Raw genomic sequence first — 12,914 nt, 5'->3', positions numbered from 1 at the left:
CCTGCCCGGCAGCCCCCCTCGGCTAAGGGCCCCTTAGGCAAAGGGCGGCTCCTGCGGTTGCGGCTCCCTGTGTGTCTGCAGGTGTCCGCAGGGGACGCAAGGCGCAAGTTTCAATTTGCTATCTCCACCTTCTCCCGGCCCACCCCACCCACACCTGGTCACTGCATTCGCATGGTGTCTTCACCTCACTGTATTCCACAGTTGTGGTAAACTAGTGTTTTTCTCCCCTCGCAGGATTCTCAAATTTAGGTGGCACCTCCACTGTGTATCTAATACGCATTACTGTTGTTGTTCTGAAATGTGGTAAACTAGGGTTTTTCTCCCCTCGCAGGATTCTCAAATTTAGGTGGCACCTCCACTGTTTATCTAATACGCATTACTGTTGTTGTTCTGAAATGTGGTAAACTAGGGTTTTTCTCCCCTCGCAGGATTCTCAAATTTAGGTGGCACCGCCACTGTGTATCTAATACGCATTACTGTTGTTGTTCTGAAATGTGGTAAACTAGTGTTTTTCTCCCCTCGCAGGATTCTCAAATTTAGGTGGCACCTCCACTGTGTATCTAATACGCATTACTGTTGTTGTTCTGAAATGTGGTAAACTAGGGTTTTTCTCCCCTCACAGGATTCTCAAATTTAGGTGGCCTCTCCACTGTGTACCTAATACGCATTACTGTTGTTGTTCTGAACTGTGGTAAACTTGTGCCTGCCGCTCACTTCCTGTCTACGTGCTCTCGTATCGTCTGTCTTCCCCCCCACTCCCTTCCACTCCATGGTGCTCTCTATCTCGCCTATCTTCTCTAACTGCTTCTCTATTGACTATCCTGCTCTCCTCACTAAAACTGGTAGGAAAAAGTTTAAAAAGGACATCCTGGTCTCCAACCCAGGCCTCCCTATCGCTGACACCTACACAAGTGCCTGCTCCAAGGAAACTCTCACTGACATCCTCTTTTTCGTGCCTTTGTCTGACCTATGGACCCTTCATATGGTCTCTGTGCTCTCTCCTTTCTCCTCTTCTCCCATTAATGGTGGCACCCATTGGGATGTCCTCTTGGCCCCCTTCTGCTCCTCTAAGACCATCATTAATGTCTACACGAATGGGACTATCTTGGTCCAAGGCCCTCAGGCCAACCTTCACCTCTTTTATAGATGCTTCCCACACCTCAGCAACTTCCTTTTCTCTCCTACTGTCCCCCCTCCTCTGTCCTCGGCTACCTTGCCTCTACCCTCCCTCCCTGCCCCCTCTCGTGCTCCTTCTTCACCTCCTTCTTCTACACCTCCGCAGGGCGTACCTCTGATCTGTACCCCTCCCCGGAAGTCCTTCAAGGATGGCAACCTTCTCCAAATTGCCACTCTTAACTCTCGCTCTGCCATCAAGCATTCCTCTGATATCTGTCACCTTCTTGTCGCCTTCTTGAGGAACTGGACCTTGACGTCCTCGGTCTCACTGAGACATGGTTCACGGCCAGCTTTGTCACCAGCTTTGACACACTCCTACTTGACGGTTACAAGATCCTCTCCGTGCCCAGGCCCAACCGTGCAGGGGGGGGTGTTGCCCTTATCTTCCCTGAGTGGATTCCTGCCACTGTCACTCCTACGCAGAACTACTCCTCTTTTGAATGTCTTGTCTGCCGACTCTCTCTCTCTCCCAGCCATTCCCTTACCGTGGCTACTATCTATCGGCCACCTGGTCAAATTTCCTCCTTCCTCTCTGAGTGGACTGACCTCTCCTCCTCACTCCTGTCCTCAACCACTCAACTCCTCTTTCTTGGTGACTTCAACATCCACCTGGATGCCTCCTGTCCCCCCACTGGACTCTTTCGTGACCTCTGCGACTCTCTCTCACTCTCTATTCTCCCGCCTGGGCCTACTCATTCTGCAGGGCACACTCTTGATGCTCTGATCTCTTCTGACCTTCCCCTCTCCGTCCCTCTCTCCACTCCTCTCTCCTGGAGTGATCACTTTCTCCTATCCTCCCACCTCACCCTCCCTCCCCCACAGGCAAAGCCACCCTCATCAGTGCCACCCACCTTCTCGGTCATCCGACCCATGAAGCGCATGTCAGTTGAGGCTTTCGCTGCCACCTTCTCGCCCACCCCTCCCCCTTCGGCTGACTCCCACCCTGACACAGCCCTCTCCATGCTCCACTCTGCTATATCTGATACTCTTGATATCCTTGCCCCTGTCATGAGAATCCGCCTGAAGCCCAAAGCCAAATGTAACTCCTGGTATGACTCGGATCTCGTCACCCTAAAACGCAAGTGCAGGGTGGCAGAGAGGAAATGGCGTGCTTCATGTTCATCCTCTGACAAACTGGCCTGCCGCCTGCTCCAAAGGCAATACCGTCTCTCCGTTCTCACCAAGAAGAGAGCCCTTATCCAAGCCCGCATCTCTGCGGCATCTAACAACTCGGCTGAAGTTGGAGCTTGCCAACCAACCCTGCTGCAGTCTCTACCTTTCCTGTCCCCTCCCAGGCCCTTTGCACTGCACTGGCCTCTCACTTCATCTCTAAAACTCAGGACATCCTGTCCTCACTCTCCTTCTATCACCTCCCCCCCTCTCTTCCCGGCTCTTCCTCTGGCCCTTCTGCAGCCACCCCTCCTCCCTCCTTCTCAGCCTTTCCCCTTTTTTCTGCTGACGAGGTTTCCAGACAAGTCCGATCTATGAAAGTCTCTAAACAGGTTCACCCCTGTTCCTCCAAAACTATCAAGGACCACATCGACTCCCTGGCTCCTGCCCTGGCTGACTTTTGCAACCACTCCTTTGCCTCTGGAGTCTTCCCATCCCCCCTCAAGCACTCCCTTGTGCACCCTCTTCTTAAGAAACCCACTCCCTTCTTGGGCAAGCTCCTGGAGAAACTGGCCATCTCCCAGTTTAACCTCCATGCTGAATCTGTTGGTAGTCTTCATGAACATCTATCTGGCTTCAGAGCTGCCAGAAGCACAGAAACTGCTCTCCTGAACATCCGTGAGGACCTGCTCTTGAACCTCGATTCCAACAATCCGTGTGTTCTCATTCTGCTCAATCTCTCTTCTGCCTTTGACACTGTCAACCATGCCATCCTGCTCAACCGTCTCCGTGATAACCTGGGTATCACTGGTCAGGCTATGGCGTGGCTGACCTCTTTCCTTTCCAATCGACCCTCCCAGGTACAACTTGGGTCCTTCCTCTCTGACATCTTTTTTTCCACCTGTGGTGTTCCCCAGGGATCTAATCTCTCTCCCTGGCTGTTCAACCAGCATCTGGCACTCCTTGCCCACCGCATCGCTGCTCTCTGCCCCAATTTTCAGTGCTATGCGGACGATACCCACCTCATTTCCAGGCTACCCTCGGCCTCCTCCTCTCCTTCCCTCATCTGTGACTGTCTGTCTGCTATCCAGGAATGGTGTGCCGCCAATGACCTCTGCCTTAATGCCAGTAAGACTGAGATTCTTCTCATCGGCACACCCACTCCCTCCTTCCTGCAGCTCTCTGGCCAGCCTCTCTTGGCCCTCTTCCTGCTCCTACCTGCAAGGCAAAAAACCTTGGGGTCATCTTCGACTCCACACTCTCCTTCTCTCCTCATATATCTGACGTCTCTAAGAAGTCACACTACCAGCTCCACCTCCTCAGAGGTATTCTTCCCTTCCTCTCCTTCCTCCAGAAGCTCACTGTCTCCCGAGCCCTGGTTCTCTCGAAGCTGGACTACTGTAACAGCCTCTATCTTAATCTGCCTGCCTCCACTCTCTGCCCTCTGCAACTCATCCAGAACAGAACTGCGAGACTTGTCCTTGGCCTCAGGCCCAGGGACCGTATCTCTCCAGGACTGAAATCTCTACACTGGCTCCCAGTGACTGCAAGGATTAAGTTCAAAACCCTCTGCATTGTCCACAAGGCCTTCTGGGGCCTGGGGCCTAAATACCTTCAACTCTCTCTTCCTAAATATCTTCCTTCCCGAGCCCTTCGCTCATCCGTCTCCAACTCCCTCAGGGTCAGCCACTTCTCGAAGCAACGAGCTGGGGGTAGATCTCTCTCCGCGGCAGGGGCCTCCCTCTGGAACAGCCTTCCTGCCTCCCTGAAACTTGAGGAGAACCATCTCCGGTTCCGGAAGCACCCCAAAACCTTCCTCTTTGCTTCTGCTTTCTCTCTCCCTCTCCCCTGCTAAATTCTTCACTGAAACTGCACTGAATCTGCAACTGGGCCACTCTCACCGACCTCGGTCCTGGGCCCAGCCACTCTCCACTTGCACTGCCTCCCTGGCAACCCCTGCACTGCGGAACTGTCTCTGTATCCCTAGAGCCCCCCCTTCCCAGCACTTGTCTGCACTTACCTTGCACTTGCCACCATCTGGCCCTATTTATTTATTTTATTCTACTTACTTTGAACTGCACTTCCCCCTCCCCTTCCTCTTGCACTTTTTCCCTTCCCCCTACCCCTGCACTTGCGCGGTCTGAATGACACCTGGCCTAGTAGGATTGTTGTCTGTCTTCCCCTTGTTCCCCCCTCCCTGCCTCGTCGCGCCTTGAAACACTTGTGTATAGGCGCGTTACAAATGCCATATCATATCATATCATATCTTATCATTCTACCATAAAATGACAGAGATTTTCAACTTATTTTCTACAGTGCCGACATATGCCTTTAGCTTCTCCAGTGTATATTCTCCACCTGGCCAAAATGTCCCCCTCGTAGGCAGAAGGTTGAGCCAAAAGCGCAGGAATTGACCCCTTATTCTAGCACAAGGAAATTGTTTTAAGTATGTTGGCAGAAGACCTAGTGGTTTATCAATCTTAGCAAATGTTGTATGTAACTTATAACTCCTAACATGGCAATTGTCTTAATCCAGTCCATTTCTTTCACACGTTTTTTGACCGCTTCAGGATTTCCATTAATTTCTCTTCTATCCTTGACACTGTCATACAATATCACATCTGCATAATTTACATGGTCACTAAGAAAGGGTGAGCCACTTGCGTCTATTTCTTTAGCTAGGTCTTCAAAAAGAGTATTTTGGGTAGGATTAAATATTTTTGACATTAGGCTAAGGATTTTCCATTGAAACCAATATTCCAATGACAACAGGCCTAGTTCATAACGGATCAATGTCATTGGGGTCACCATTGACAGATTTAGTACCCTTTCCCCTATGTGGCCCTCTATTTTACCCCATGGAATAGTAAGACGCATATGGTTGTTTTCTGTCCCATATAATATTTTGGGTACTACTTTACCAACATAGTAGGTTAGCAAGGGTTGCATTGTGTACTTGTAATATTTCCAGTGGATCTTCTTCATTTGAAATATTAGCTGATCACTTTTAGCCAACAATCGTTTTATGCTATCCTCATGTGATGTTTTATCCAAGAATTGAAATCCTAGGTAAATTATCTCCCTTTGGGGTTCAATGTTGGTGTTATCTATCTGTCAGATAAATTTGGCTCTATTTCGCCTTGGGGTGCGATATCTGAATTACCTGGCACTTCTTTTGGTTACTTACTAACCCATTTATGTTGGCATATTCACGTGTTTTAAATAGCAGACGTTGAAGCCCCACACGGGTATGGTCTATCAATGCTGAATCGTCTACATATGCCAGCCAGTTTAATTTTTCTCTGCCCAATTTGGGTGGAACTAACCCCACACCCCTCATCGCCTTGACAAAGTCAGCCATAAATAGACTGAAAAGACATGGGACAAAAATACACCCCTGCATTAATCCCCTTAGAATTTTAATTCGGGGTGATAGTGCACCATCTGAATTTAGCCTTATTCTGATCCAGGTCTCTTTATGGATATGTTCTAATGTTGCAAAGTTTGGGGGAGGGACACCCCATACTTTCAGTTTTCTCCACAGATGTTCCCTATTTACTGAATCAAAAGCTTTGTAAAAGTCTATGAGGGGCACGAATATTCTTGTCGGACTTCCCATATAATCCTTTGTAATTTTATCCTTCAGAACTGATAAGACTAATCCATTTAGTGCTGTACCCATTCCTTTCCTAAACCCAGTTTGGGCTTCAGTTAGGAGGCCTTTCTCTTTCACCCACTCGTTCAGTTGTTCAAGAACGATTGTCGTAAATATCTTGCTATCAGGATCCAACAGCGCGATTGGTCGATAATTCAACTGATCAATTCAAACGCCCTTTTTATGGATTGGAATGATAATGGGCTCTCTCCAAGATGGCAGGATTTTGCATTTAAACAAGATATCCTTAAACAATCGATCCAGTAAACCTGGATTATTCTTGAGAACAGCATTTGACAAACTATTCGGACCACATGCTGCCGACATAGATGCTTTTGTGCTTAATCTTTCTATATCCGATTTATGAAATGGTAATGCCCAGGGCTCTTTACTGTTAGCCACACACACCATGCCCCACCATTGCCCTTTATTGCTTTCCAGGGTGCTATCCAATCATCCTCAGTTACACCTGTATATTGAATTACACATTGCAGGTGTTCCATATAATTTATTAAGGTCCAGACTTGCTTAGTATCTTTCTTAACCAGGACCTTTAGCATCATCTCCCCAGTTTTACAGTCCATTAATTGTCTATGCCCCCTCAACCAACGTTTGTAAGATAATTGGGCTTCTTTTTTCTGTATTAGGTATCCTTCTGATCCATAATCATTCATTTTAAGCTGCCTCAAGTGGTAAGTCAATGTTTTCTTATTTAACCAGACTTTTTCGAAGTCATGTTTATGCTACTTAGTCGATATGTGAATTGCCTTAGGTGTTTCCCAGATCAAAATATCCTCACTCGCCTGTTCTATATAATTCTTCAACTTCAAGGTCAATGAACTTCCCTTACACTATATTTCCATATATGGCTTCCTGCTGGATTAACTGTCAGATCTGTAAGTGCTCGGGAAACAGAAAAGCTTACCTTCATGTCCATATCGGTAATTAACATATCGTGTGCATTCAAATGTGCCTCCTTCACTTTACAATGATCAGATAAGGCAAGTAATGGTCTGGAAAGGATTACATAGTCAATTATAGAGTGTGATTTCCACAGTTTCCATCTACTGGCAATTTTTTTATCAGTCTCCATTGTTTTTTTCAGAATATGACGGTCCCAAATATTTACAGAAATTATCCAATTTTTTTCCCATTTGCTCGATCAGCCACTTTAGAGCCAGACTGGTAATTAACACATCTTGTATTTAAGTCCCCCACCAGCATAATCAATGAATCACATTCGGTCAACCATTCGCCAACCAACTTGTAGATGTAGTTAATGAAGACATCTAAGGTTTCTCACTGGTTATTCCAATATATATTCACTACTAGTAACTTCCTTTTTTCCCCTGCACGTATCACTTCCATTGCTACTGCTACAATCCCTTCGATTTTGTTTGATAAAGTGTGGGTCGATAGTATTTTTGAATTCTGAGTGGCCAATAGCAATCCGCCCACTGGTCTACCTTTGTTAGGCTTTTTGGCCACTTGCTGAATTATGGTGAAACCATCGTGGCACAAATTGTTAGTTGACCAGGTTTCCTGGAAAGTGATGAGATCAAACCCTTCAAAGATATGATTTGTGTCCTTAAACCCCAGGAAACTGTTAAACCCTCTCATATTCCAGTCTAAGCAGTGTATGCTCACTTCTGTCAGAGTTCAGACAGACCCCCCCTCCTTTGTTTTATTAATTTATTTTTTAACAACTGCAGAACACTCTCCACCAACCCATCGTATTCCAATGGTTGGACGCTAGAGGACCCCTTATTCACACTTCCACTTCTTGCATCCATCAAATCCATCTCATTGGCTTTTGCCACCGTGGTTACACAGGGCACTGCTATCTCAAGGGTTTTTGACAGCATATTTCTATCCTCCTGTCTTTCTTCATATACCACGCAACCAAATTTCATTACTTCCTCTTTTTCTTCTAGTACTATACGTTTTACAAATGCTGATCTCCAGCCCACTTCACCTAGGTCACAACGGTCTTCAAATGGAAAACTTACATACATTGGGCCTCATTACGACCCAGGCGGTAACCATGGTGCTAGAAGCACCATGGTTGCCGCCGGTATTTTACCGATAGCGCCATGGTAAATGGCAGAATTACCGCCCCATTCCAAAGTTGGCGGGGCGGTAATTCCCCATTCACCATTTGCCCTTCCCCATTCCCATTTTTGCCCCCATAGGGCTGAATGAAAATGGGGAAGGCGGTAGTTACAGTACCGCAAATTGCAGTACTGTAAATACCTCCAAGGTCCCTTTGCGGGTCCAATCCTTAACGGCTGGTAAAGACCAGCCGTTAAGGTAGGGACCCGCAAAGGGACCTCGTAATTAGGCGGTAAGGGGTTAACGGCGCCGCCACCTTTTACGGCGCAGTTACCCCCTTACCGCTTGGGTCGTAATGAGGCCCATTATGTCACGGGTAGATAGTTTTGCCAAACTACCGGTTTGCCTTAATAATGTCAAAATGGTGGACCTATTAAGCACAATTTTAAGGTTAATATCAGGACACATTTCAAAATGTAAGGTATTTTGATTTTAGGGATACATTTTACCCCCCAATCGCCATTCTCCCCTTCCCTTTAAGCTTAAAGCAGCCACTCCAATTTCCTTCCCAACCTCATATGTTGATTGGGCTCAGTACCTTCCTGTCTAAGTAATCTTGGGGGACCAAACAGGGTGATCAAGTGATCCATTGGGCAATCTTGGGGTTCAATTGTCATTCCTGCTGCCTCTGAATGAACCAGGACTTCCTTATCTGAGTGCTGTGAGGCAGTTAGGTGGGATTCAACCACTTGTATCACCCTATTATTTCCTTGAAAGGTTATGGCCACTGATTTTCCTTGTTGCTTGAGTTCCGTATTATCCATGGGAACTGAAAAGAGGGAAACCCATTTTTCCTTGGACACCACTGATACAGTTTTAGCCTTTGCCTGCTTATCAGTTTAGTGTTGTGTCAATTGTCCCAGGTGCCCTATGTCTTCAATAGGTATATCCGGCCTCGTCATTCCATTTCCTACCACTTCATTCTTTCCAGTGGATCCCTGGTCTGCTATTGGCCTAGCTTTAGTCCCAGGACGTTTGGCATAAGATGACTGGTTAGGACAATCACTATCAGAGGAGATATCTCCCCTGGCTTTGGTTGAACCTATTGATCGCTTTGAGGGAGCTATGTCTGATGAGATCTCATTCTCTGATATGTCATCAATCACTGTTAATTTTCTTGCTGTACCACTGCCAAATGCATTTTTCCCCCAGTCCTGATTAAGGTTTCTGTCGGCATTCTCCTCTGACGTCTCTCCGATATTTTCTTGAATCCTTCCCCAGCTGGTTTCTTTTACCATTTATTGATTGTTTTAATGCTTTTTTTCATAGCTTTGGGGCCGATATCCTATTCATCATAGGTCCTTTTTCAGAACTTAAAACCGGATCATTGATTCTCTCGCCAGTTCCCACCTCTTTCTCACATGTATTCTTTGTAGATCTCTTAATCTCAAAATAGCTAGCGCTCAGTATATTCAATTTTACATTCAGCTCAGAAAGAATTAGCGTGTGGGCTCTTACTTCGTCCCTAATGTTACCATAGAGATCAACTCGTGCACTCAGGATTGAATTGAGTGCAGATATTGACGGGGATGACAATTTGATGCAGTCATCTGCTTCATGCAGTGTATGATGAAGTATATTTGTTCTGCTAAGTTCAGGTACTTGGGCGAAGTAACTGAGAAACAATAATTCAACCAGTTCTGACAGTGATCCTACTGTAGGATCTAGAGCCACAAAGTGCTGCCCCTGGGGACTCTGATGTTTCTCTGATGAGAGCTCTTCAGTTGCAGATGTTACTGGAGACATCATATTAGTACCCAAGATTGCCTCTCCAACCCAGCCTACCTCCACTGCACCTTCTAGGAAGCTGATTTCACTCATATTTCCATGATCTAAGCACGGGGGAGGCTGTGGGGAAGCTTTCCTTGCCAAAGTACTAGCTCCAACAGGTATGATGGAGCTTTTTAGCCTCTGGTCAACACCTGGAGTAACTGTGGCTATACTCCGCTCCAGGATCTTGTCAGTTTGTTGCATTGTTTAAGTAGGAATATCCTGGTTGCTCACCATAGCTGTAGATTATTTTACCTCTTCAATACCCTCGCCATCACAGATAGCACTCAGGAGTTTATTTTCTTGATGTATTTGAGATGGAATTTCATCCACTGGGCCAGTCAGGCTGATTAAATCTCCTGATGTAACATACTGGACAGCTTGGGGAGAGGATGCCTTATTCCGTGATTTCTGCTTAGTGGTCTGTTTACGTAAAACCGTAACAGACAGTGTGGATCGTTTTTTCCTGTTTTGATCAGGCAGTATATTCCGCTTTTTAAAGTACACAGATGTAGGGAGAAATAGGGAAATAAATATGCACTTTACTTTCCCTTTTCGAATCTCACAATCTCACAATCAAGTTAAATCGTTTCTAGTCCGGAATCCGTTCTATCGGACTTAATGTACCCGGGAGCTCAAAGGCTTATATGCCCGCAGTCACTTCCCAGCCAGGTGTGATGATATACAATAGTTGATGATGATCTTGTTAGTCTTCTCCCACCCATTATTAGCTTGCACTCAGGATTTCTTTTACGTTTCTATACGCCAGGAAGCTCAAAGACGTAGGTGCCCACAGTCACTTCCCGCCAGAAAACATTTATGTGAAGGTGCAAATGTAGATTTTTCTAAGTCGAGAGGCTCGAAGGCTAATGCGCCCGCAGTCACTTCCCGACAACTGCAATTGCAGAATATGTGAAAAGATACACTCAATCAAATGTTATTTTCTCCTCACCTCCGTCTCCTTTCTACACAAGCACTGTTCACAAATTAAGTCCATCAGCAGGGGATTAGAGGAGGCTAGCAAAAGGACAGCGGAGGGCTGCCGTTGACTTAAGGGTCAGCTCCGGTCGCAATGGTCCAACAACGAACCACAACAGACCACTTGGCAACCCACTTGTTGCTCACGCGGTGCTCCGCGCTGTGAATGAGGCTTTCACATCTTTGCAGCAAAGGCTCCTCCTTTTCCAGCAGAAATGAACAAGAGATTCCAGTGATATGGTCCACAACAGACCACTTGGCAACCCACTTGAGACATGTTAGCATATGTTAGCACTGTTGGCTTTAGAAGCACGGGCACCTATTTGTCTGCATACCAAACTCACTCTGATTATCAATGCCCTTATTCTGGAACTCAAAATAGATGTGCATGGTGGACATAACACTCTAGCTTTGTGGTCTTCTACGTACGGCTGTATACCATTCTTGGGAGTGAGGGGACATAGGACACTCTTTCAAGTGCCCCCGAAGTTTAGTAAGGTTTAAAAATGGAGCCTTATAGACCAAGAGAGAGGTAATTATCGCAAGATAATGACCCGCCACCAAGTTATGGCCCAGGGCGAAGCTGAGGGCCATAAGTTGGAGAAAGGGTAATTGTACCAAGCGATAATGACCCCACCCAGATTCTATATGGCTATTAACACATAGTGGTAATAGCAATACATGTTTTGGGATTTTCATGGTCAAGTAGAAATGTTACTTTAATGATGAGTATAAGTTATTATTAATGTATTAAACATGTTCTAATTTTGTGGTATTTAAATAAGGTTAACTTCATAAGTTAAGCAATTCAATTGCAAACTTGGTTATACTAGAGCTGGTTTTAACATGAGTATGCATTGGGTTTCAAGAACAGCTTAACCATTTTTCTAGAAGAAAGTGAAAGCATTTTTCCATGTTTTAGCTTTCTCTTTGTTGCGTTAAATATGATGTTGCAGCAAACAATGTTAATCCTGGAGAGGAAGTGTCTTGTTGGAATACATCTTGCTTGAATATTGTACGGTTCTGTCCCTTTTGAAGAGAGAATGTTGAGAATGCAGTCTATACCAGTATTATTTATTATTATCATTCTTATTATCATGGTATTTATTAAGCAGGGACCTAGCTTCGAGAGGCAACCATGCACCGTACAATCATAGTGGAAAGAACACAGTTAGGGAAGAAGAGACAAGGGAGCAGGGGAGGGTGGGCAATTGGCAGCAAGAGATCTGCAAGTAACCAGGGGAGAAAACAGTGAGGGGCAGATCACAGAGTCTCTGGTAGGGTGGGGAGATGAGGGTTTGTAGAACCTAGGTGTTGGGGAGGAGCCCTTCTTTGAAGACGAAGGTCTTGAGCTCTTCTCTGAACTGTAGAAGTGACTGGGCAAGTGTGATGTTGATGGGAAGGTGGTTCCAGAATTTTGGGGCAATGACAGAGAAGGCCTGTCTTCTGGTTCTTTCCTTCCTGCACCAGCAGAGTGTTCAAGTCTGCACATGTCCTTACTTCTGTTGGATTGTAGTCCTCTGAACATGCTGAGTTTCTCTATGATATAGCTTGGGGACTTCACGGTGACAGCCTTATAGATGCTACAACAGGATTTGAAGATGATACTGGCTTGCAGCGGGAAACCCGCGCTATTTGATGAGCATTGGGGTGATGTGGGTAAATTTGCAGAGTCCATAGATGCATGCAGGACACATCTCAGGGGTGTTAGAGTAGTCGCCGTAAAGTCTTCAAAAAGGGCATTGCCACCATCCAGGTGGGAGAGGACAAAGGCTTGGCTGGCGGACCTGACGTTTTCTAAGATGAAGGGCTTGATTTTCCACAGGAAAGTTGTGTCTTCCTTGCTATGTGCTATATGAACGTGCTGTGTCTGTCGATGTCAAATCCAAGGGACTTGGCACAGGTAGCCAGCTGGGGTGAGAAGCGCTCGAGGTCCATAGAGAGACAGATCTTGGAGAAGTTGAGCTTCAGGTAAACACTGGACATCCATGACTGGATCAATGTGAGGCAGGCCTTGAGCCTGTGGATGCCTTCGATAGAGGATATCTTGAGGTAGAGCTGTGTGACATCTGTGTATTGGTGAATGTGGATGTTGTGTGGAGCAAGTAGGGCT

The sequence above is a fragment of the Ambystoma mexicanum genome, chromosome 2p (assembly GCF_040938575.1).
Source record: "Ambystoma mexicanum isolate Mex_15411 chromosome 2p, UKY_AmexF1_1, whole genome shotgun sequence".
NCBI lineage: Eukaryota > Metazoa > Chordata > Amphibia > Caudata > Ambystomatidae > Ambystoma > Ambystoma mexicanum.
The sequence above is the reverse complement of the archived record's forward strand: the minus strand, read 5'-3'. Positions refer to the sequence as shown.